General features: G+C 36.8%; 1 pseudogene; it reads left to right on the top strand.

Moving 5' to 3' along the window:
* The first annotated feature begins 235 nt into the window (after nucleotides 1–235).
* On the top strand, nucleotides 236–355 carry LOC120610332 (uncharacterized; annotated as a pseudogene).
* Nucleotides 356–8,178: the final 7,823 nt, after the last annotated feature.

Here is an 8,178-nt window from a genome sequence, read left to right as displayed (position 1 = left end):
AATTGTCATAATAATGGCCAGCAGTCAATTTATGAGCATGTATTCAGCATTCTCCTAAGCTTTGCATTTATTATCTCCTTCAGTTCTCACCCATCTTTGAGGCTGTTTTTTTTTTTTCTCTTCTCTTTTACAAGGATCAACTGATCTTTCTTTCTCCCTCATTTTACTTTTTGACAAGCTGATTAGAGAACATAGCTTAGCTCATCTTCTAGACTGACTTCTTTAGATATCCCATATGTGCAACCATGCCACCCTGAACGTGCCGGATCTCGTCTGATCTCAGAAGCTAAGCCAGGGTTGGGCCTGGTTAGTACTTGGATGAGAGACCGCCTAGGAGTACCAGGTGCTGTAGGCTTTAAAAAAATAAAAATAAAAAAATAAAAATAAAAAATGAATTAGAAAGAGGTGTGCACTCAGGGCTAGCCAGCTTTAAGCCTCCTCCAAGAGATGATCAGGAAGGGCATAGACTATCTTGAGTCATCTTTGCAGGGTGGCAGATTTGAAAAGGGGAAGAGGAAGGGGTTGATGGGGCTTACTCTGTTTCTTCTCTCAAATTCACCAATGAGATGAATCCTCTGTTTTCCAAGAGTGAAATGAATGAAGGGTAGAGACAAACTGGAATGAATGAAGGGTGGAAACAAAATTCTTCCACAGATTTCCATCCTGGGCATGGACTGCAAATTTCTTTTCCATTGTGGAAATATGAGACAAATAAAATTAGTGCTCACCACCTTACCCCACAGTAGCCACTATTACAAGATCCATTTTACAGATAAGGGAACAAAGACTTTGAAAGTGAATTCAACCTCTAAGGTGACACAGGTAAAAAGTGAAAGACTGAAGGTTTTGAACTCAGGTTATCCTGACCCCAGCATCTATGATCTTAACATTCTCGGCAACACCTCAATATACATTCGAAAGGAGTAGGTGGATGAAGGAAATTTGGCTAATTTCCAGATTTCTAAAGATTACTTTAAAAAAAATTATCACTGGATTAAACATGCCATAGTAAATAACAATGTAGGCTAATTGGCGAGGAGTAAATATATTCAGAGAAAGGGATATTATAGAATTCACTTGCATATGCTAGAAGCACTAATACGATCGAAAATATGCCCTGTTGCTGTTATAAATGTGTGATACAGTATTTCCTGAATACAAAATGTGGCAAGATAGTCTGTGGGAGAATAAAGCATAAATGTGGCAGTCTCATTTGCAGAGATTTTGGCAAGGCCTCAATATTTCTCTTCAAGTTCATTGCCTCTAACTGCAAAGTATAACAACCCATAAGGTATATGTAAACTGTGCTGAAACTCTTCTTGGGCACTTTTGTGTTTAAAATTTAACGTTGTCACAGGTTGCAAGATTGTGATTATTCCTGGAAATAGAGATCTGAATGGGACGGGTTGTTGCTTCTCACCACACACACTCATGCATGCATGAACACACACACACACATTTCATTGATACATTGTACGTGGATCATTCATTCTTTAATGTCACCCAGCTTTGGGAAACTTTTCTAAAGATATTTTTGCAAAGCTCATTTACTGCAATATCCAGAGCATACTTTTATCCCTAACCTTAAAGTCAGAGGGCATTGCTGCTGTTACAAATCTCTTGAGTGATCTCAGCATCCATGGAGATACACTTTGGCAACTGTTTTTGTCTCTTCTCACGGATGAGTCCCATGAACAATATGAGTGGCACTGCTTTTGGCATATAAATTTGGCTAATGGAAAATTATATCTGAAAAACGTTGGAAGTTTTTGAAGTTCTTCTTTATAAACTCCTAATTATCACAGATTGCTTATTTCTATGAAGGAGTCACTACTTGAAGTGACTTTGCTTTCATGCATCTCCATTCTTTAAAATCATACCAGACGAAGTTGTGTTGGGGCAATGAAAAAAAGCATAACGATAATATAAGTACATTGTCATAATGACCTATGACAGAGGTTTAGCTGATAAAAATCCTGTTTTAATTTCTTAGAGCTGCCACCAGAAATTATCACAAACTCATTGGCTAGAAAGAATAGAAATTTCTCCTATAGCTTTGAAGGCTAGAAGTCTAAAATCAAGGTGTCAGCAGGGTCTTGCTTCCTCTGAAGACTCCCAGAAAGAATCCTTCTTGGCCTCTTCCTGGCCTCTAATGGCCCCAGACATCATTCCAGTCTCTGGATACATTATCACATGGCCTTTTTCCCTGTATATTCAAATAGCATTCTTATAAGGACACCAGTCATTGGACTTAGGGCTCTCTGTAATCCAGTATAAACTCAGTTTAAGTAATTATGTGTGCAAAGACTATTTCCAAGTAAGGTCACATTCTGAGGCTCCAAGTGAACAGGAATTTGGGGGGTATACTATTCAACCCAATACAAATCCTAAATGCAGTTAGTTATCAAACAAGGCTTGCCCACAATTACTTGGCTCCTTCCCAATAGTAGTTCTTTGCAAAGGAACAATATGGAGCCCAGTGGAAAGCTGTCTCTGCCAATTGCCTGTGAGAATAAGTTCAGATGGAACATTAACACAACAGTGGGTGAGGTAGGTTAGTATCTGAGACTCAAAAGGAAAAAAATCTTGACAAGAAAATTTACTACATGGCTTACACTATGCATGGGAAACAGAAGCTAAAGTGGCTAAAGTCCCTTTGCAAGTCTTTCTACTAATAAAAACAGGGCCATAGATGAAACAGTCTCATCTTGAATTTCCTTATAAATATGTTGTAGTGCCCCCACTTGTTTTTGTATTTTTCCCTTTCAAATGGTTTTCTCCTACTTCTTTTGTTTTATATTCACATTGGATACTTAGCACTGACTGCCTCATATTGAAGCTATTTATATACATTTATTTTTCCCTTTTATCTTGTTAGGTGACTTTAAGCAAGTTATTTATAGATAATAATGTTATTTGTTCCATAAGATTCCTATGTAATTGAATGATTAATGAAGTATTATTTTATTGCATACTAAAATAATTCCTATGCTTAAAATCACAATGCTTATTGTAACAATAAAAATTAGTAAGCACAAAAATATTATATTAATTTTTAGAAACTTGAATAAGTGTTCTTAAACATATCTAGGTGAGAACATGTAAAAATGTTTCAGTGCTTGACGTTTGGCAGATAGCCAAGAAATGAGAATACGTGTTTATTTGTTTTCTGAGATATTTCAGGAACAGAGAATGTCTGTTACTTTAAGTCTTTGCTCACATGGAACTATGATATAATGGGTGGGGGAATTCATTGAACAAATATTAACCAGATTACTATATATACATATACATACATATATAATACATATTTTATATATATATATATGCAAATATATTACAGTAATAAATGCTATGAAGGAAAACATGCAAGTCCTGGGATTCATAGATGGGAGACTTAATTTAAAGTCGAGATGACCAGACAAAGCTTTTCCAAGAATATTACAATTATTTTGATACCTGGAGAATAAGTAGGAATGAGCCATAGGAAGAAAGGGAGAGATGTGTTCAAGGTAGAAGATTAACAGACACAAAGGTCCTTAAAAACAGGAAGAGTTTAGGAATATTTAAGAAATTTAAAGACGGCCAATGTGACAGGTAATATGATCTCGAAAGGAACTGGTAGGAGGTGTGAATGCTGAAATGTGTATGGGTACCAGATTGTGCAGGAACTTGTAGACATCGTGACGTAGAGTCTTTAGGACAATGACTGTCTTCTCACACTGACACACTGGAAATATCCCCAGAACCCTGAGCCAGGCATTTGAAAGCTGAGGTCAAAATGTCTCTCCAGAATGATTCTTCCCTCTTGGTGTCCTGTAATGTTCTCTCTTTTTTAAAGGGCCCACTAACTCTGTGTATGGAGAGGAGAGCAGATCTGGTTATCTCAAACCGCCAGACATGTCCATATTGAACAAATTACATTCCAATCAAAACGATTAACTTCAATAATGTCGTTATACAGTTTCATACATATATCGATTTCATTACATGCAAATTTTAGACGTATTTAAAACAGGACAAAAAGAGGACAGAAAATGTCCTCGTTTTCTGGGTAAATACTGTGTATTGTGCATCCATAGTACAATTTCTTCCTTGGAGAGGTTTCTCTCATTAACATAGTATAGCATATTATAGTTTAAGTATGTTAATTTTGGGGTATGGTCCAAATGAATAAAATATTCATGTCCAGAGTTAGCACAATCAAAGATATTCACAACAGCATTCAGCGCTAATTGTGGAAGGACAGAAAAGTAGACTTCTAATTAGCAGAGACCTGGCTATGTGTTTGCTGCTGCACGACCGTCGCAGGCCAACAGTCTGGCCCAGATGTTACTTCATCACAGGCAATTAAAGACAAGGCAGGAGCACCTCGTCTTAAAATTTTCCTTTGTGACTGCTGCTAGCTCTCATGCTAGATTAGACTGGTTGCAGACAAAGACATTTTATCTTTGGTGCATTTTCATCTTCCATTTAGAGATTTCTCTTGACTCTTGTTTCCCATACTCAGGCAGCCAGTGTCTTCATGCTATCTCTTGCCTACTTTTTCAACCACAGTATTACCCTTGGCCTACATCTCATCATGCTTTGTATCTTATTTGTTTCAGGTTCTTCTACTTCTTTCCTAATGAGATATCCATGGTGTAAATGATGGAGTCTTGGAACCAGAATCAAGGGCTCTGGGTGCTAATCTAGACACTGGCCATTAACTCTTAGAACCTAACTAAAGTTTTTTATTTGTGAATTAGAGTCAAGTATATCTACATCATAGCATTTTGTAGGACCTATATACATGTGAAGGTATTTTGTAAGCTACAAAATTCTGTGTAGATATTTTGTATCCAGAAGCCTGAGCCAACCATTTGAAAACTGAAATCTAATTGTCTCTTCTAAATGATTCGACCCTCTTAACTGAGTGTATGTGGGCATGGATTAAACCCATCTTTGCTCATGAGTTAGTTAACTAATGGATCATTCCCTTATGTATATATTAATATTTGTAGTTGTTTTTCTTAAAGAGTAACCAAAATACGATTGCTTCAGAATTTAAGTAGTACTGGATTAGACACAAATTCTCAGTCCTGCTAAACAGAAACTTTTGAGGATTGAGCCTGATGATCTGCATTTTAACAAAGTATCTAGTGATATTACACTTGAATATTTGGAAACTGCTGCCTCTTGGTTTAGTTTTTACGGCAGAGAAGCACACTTGCTGGCTGGTATTGGTAGATAAAGGTGACCTTTAGCATTAGAGACGCCCTGCAGTGGGGACTTCCTGAAGTGGATTGTCGAGTGTGGGGTTTGAGCTAGTTCTGTGATGGGGTTTTGTGTGATTAGTTGGAGGATACTTTAAAGGGTGATAAAAATACTTTAAAGCAGATAAAACTGAGTGTTCTGCTTCAAAGATGATAGTAGGATCTGTGTTGAATGTGTAATATTTCTGCAGAGCGATAGGTCAGTTTTACTCGTCTTCTTGAGGACATATCTTGGAGGAGAGTCAGAAGTGCAGGGCTAGAGGGGCAGTTCCTTTAAGACGAGCAACTGTAATATGCTGTATTATTCTTCCACCTGTTCTTCCACCATTATCAACATATGGCTTCCATCTCACAGCCCAAGATGGTTGTTTGAGCCGCAGTCATTAATACTTTATTCTATCCCGTTGGAAGAAAGAAAGGCAATTAAATGTACACCCCAGTAACACTTGCTAATTTGCATACCGCCTCTTTTTATATCACATTGCCCATATTTTATTCATATGAATATATTTAGCTGCAAGGGAGGCTGGCAAATGAAGATTTTTTTTTTTTTTTTTTTTTTTTTATTAGCAAAGCCATATATCCACCTAAGAAAGAAAGAGGGATCACTCTTCAGGGACAACCAGCAATCATTGTCACAGTATCCTATTATCATGAAAAACATATAACAAGTTAAATCTCTGATCTAATAAAATAGTTTTCCATAGCATTTGATTGGATATACATACATGCATGTGTATGCATAGTCATATGTCTAGAGGCAAAATAAAAGCACTCACTTAATTCCCCCCCCCGCCTCAGAAAACAGGTCATTTAGGTCACTAATGATACGGTTATAAATTTATAAGGCACATCTATGTAGGCCCTCTAATGGACCCTTTAAAATAACTTCAATTTTCTTGGGTTATAAATATTGCTGATCTTAAATATTCCTAATTGCCACTGATTTCTGCCTTAATTACTTTTCAGTAGCAAGAAGCAGAGTCACTTAAGATACCCAAGGTAATGATAGGCTTATTTTGATAACTTCCATAGAAACAAGACAGGAATCACAACTGCTATAGTCCAGGTTCAGTCCTAGAGTTGGGTCCCTGGAGAAGGGGATGTGGTTTAAGAATCAGAAGACAGGTCAAAACTGAAGGCAGGACTGGAGATTCCACAATCCTCAGTGGCAGAGTTCACTGTCCCTGGGTCATTATGTGGATTCTTATTCCCCTCTGATTTTTGTTTTACATTATAGTATCTGATCATTTGCTTTTTGTCTTGTGTGGTCTCAGCTTACGTTGGTGGTACTGCTCTCTGATATTCTTTACTTCTATTATACATGCTACAAAACAAATTAATGTCATTTCATCTTATAGTTATGCTACAGTGAGAGAAAATGTAGTTGTCTTAGCAGTTAATGTCACTTTTAGAAAGGTTTTTTGTTTTTGTTTTTTTTTAAAATTTTTAAAATACCATGTGATTTTACTCATTCCTGGCCAGATTACAGATTGGTTATGTAAAAGTCATTGTGGTGTAAATGACCTATGAAAAGGAGGCAGGATTTCATATTTAGACTTATACTTTCCAAACCTAGCTGCACATCAAAATTATGTGTTAAATTAATTAAATATATAACTTTGAATTCATAGCCAGGTTTGGGAACTATGACATGGTTATTGCCATTTAGGTGACCACTTAAGGCCATGCTGTTCATCAACAGACTACTGGTAAGGACCATATTCCTGGTTTTTTACCTGTGGTACAGTTTCTATGGCTCAGGATATTCGTTATACTGGTTTCTTGCCTTATCTCTCACCACTGATCAACCAAAATGTTTTGTAATTCCTTGATGTCTGTACTGGCTCACCAACCATCTTTCTGTCCATTTGGCTAAATCAACTCATTCATCAAGACAGCTCAAGCATAACCAGCTCTGGTAACTCTTCCTTAGCGACATGCGCTCAATGGCTCCTTCAGCTTTCCCAGAGTAGTCTGTGCCCTGCTGTTATCTCAGTACTTGCCACATCCACCATTATCCTTTGTGTATATTTCTCTCAGTACAATGCGGATAACTTGAAGGCAGATCATTTAAATCATCTTTAAATAGGAATATATTAGTACGTACGTGTTTACTTATAGAACTAAATTATCTAGTTCTAGTAGATATATCATCCTAGGTGTCGGGCCAGTAATTCAAATTTTCAAGATGTCTTCACTGGGACTCATCACTTTACCCTAAAACTATCACAGCCCTCACCCAACAGGACCAAACAATCAACACTCTTGCTCTACCTCCCATTTCTTTGTCCATTATTCATGTCTTTCCTCTCAATGCACAGTAAAACCCTGTGACATAAGAAGGACAGAACAAATATTTTCTAAATTGAATGTAAGCACATATTTTTTTCAAATAGTAGACAAAATCTTAAAGCAGTGTTTAAAGTAAATGTTATACAATTCTGTAAAAATAAATTTATTTCAATTCACTCTCTACTTCCTTAACCTGATATCTTTGGATGCATTTTAGAGCACATTTGATGCATTTCTCTGTTGGGTTATAGAACAAGAAGCTTTTTAAAAAAGGTATCGAGGAGAAAAGAGTAGTGAGAATGGAACAAATGTGTCAAATATCGCATTATCACTGGAAAAGTGATCTACCGAGATGAACCTGGCAAACTTCATCCAAGAAGAATGGTTGTGACTGTACTGAAAGACACTTATCTTGGTCAACAAAGAGGTTTTAGGTCTTCAGCCATTGCTAACTGCCACTTTAACTGTGTGGGGTGATGTCGTATCTAGGAAACTGCCTAGAAAAATTTAAAGAGTTTCAGGGAATCACACGTGATATTTTGTCTAGTGATCAGCGTGATATATGAATAGCCACTGCTTCTTGAACATTTCTATTCTGATTTTTGTCAAGCACCCACATTCAGTAAGT

The sequence above is a fragment of the Pteropus medius genome, unplaced genomic scaffold (assembly GCF_902729225.1).
Source record: "Pteropus medius unplaced genomic scaffold, Ma_sr-lr_union100, whole genome shotgun sequence".
Classification (NCBI taxonomy): Eukaryota; Metazoa; Chordata; class Mammalia; order Chiroptera; family Pteropodidae; genus Pteropus; species Pteropus medius.
Note: the sequence above shows the minus strand (reverse complement) of the source record. Positions and strands in the feature narration are given on the sequence as shown.